This window comes from Penaeus monodon, chromosome 27, assembly GCF_015228065.2.
Source record: "Penaeus monodon isolate SGIC_2016 chromosome 27, NSTDA_Pmon_1, whole genome shotgun sequence".
NCBI lineage: Eukaryota > Metazoa > Arthropoda > Malacostraca > Decapoda > Penaeidae > Penaeus > Penaeus monodon.
In genome coordinates this window covers 38,103,725-38,104,026 of record NC_051412.1, presented here as the reverse complement: position 1 = coordinate 38,104,026, position 302 = coordinate 38,103,725, and positions in this window count along the sequence as shown.

Genomic DNA, 302 nt, shown 5'->3' with positions numbered 1-302 from the left:
AAGGATGCTGGCAGATCTGTCAGTATCGTAGAATATTTACAAGAATGTGTTTTTTTTTTCTTCTTCTCTCTCTCTCGCTCTTGACAACGTTTTAGAAGGAGAAAGGAGACAGTGCTCTTTCACAAAAGAGAGAAGCGGGGAAGAGTTCCTTTGTCTGCGCAGCTTCAGTCGTCCTCGTCCTCATTGGGCTGAGGCTGTGAGGACTAACAACGCCTGTGTGTCTTCCTCCTCTCTCCTGCCAGGTCTTCCTTCCCCCAACTTGTATTTTCAACCTCCTCTCGCCTTCCTCCTCCGTCCCCTCC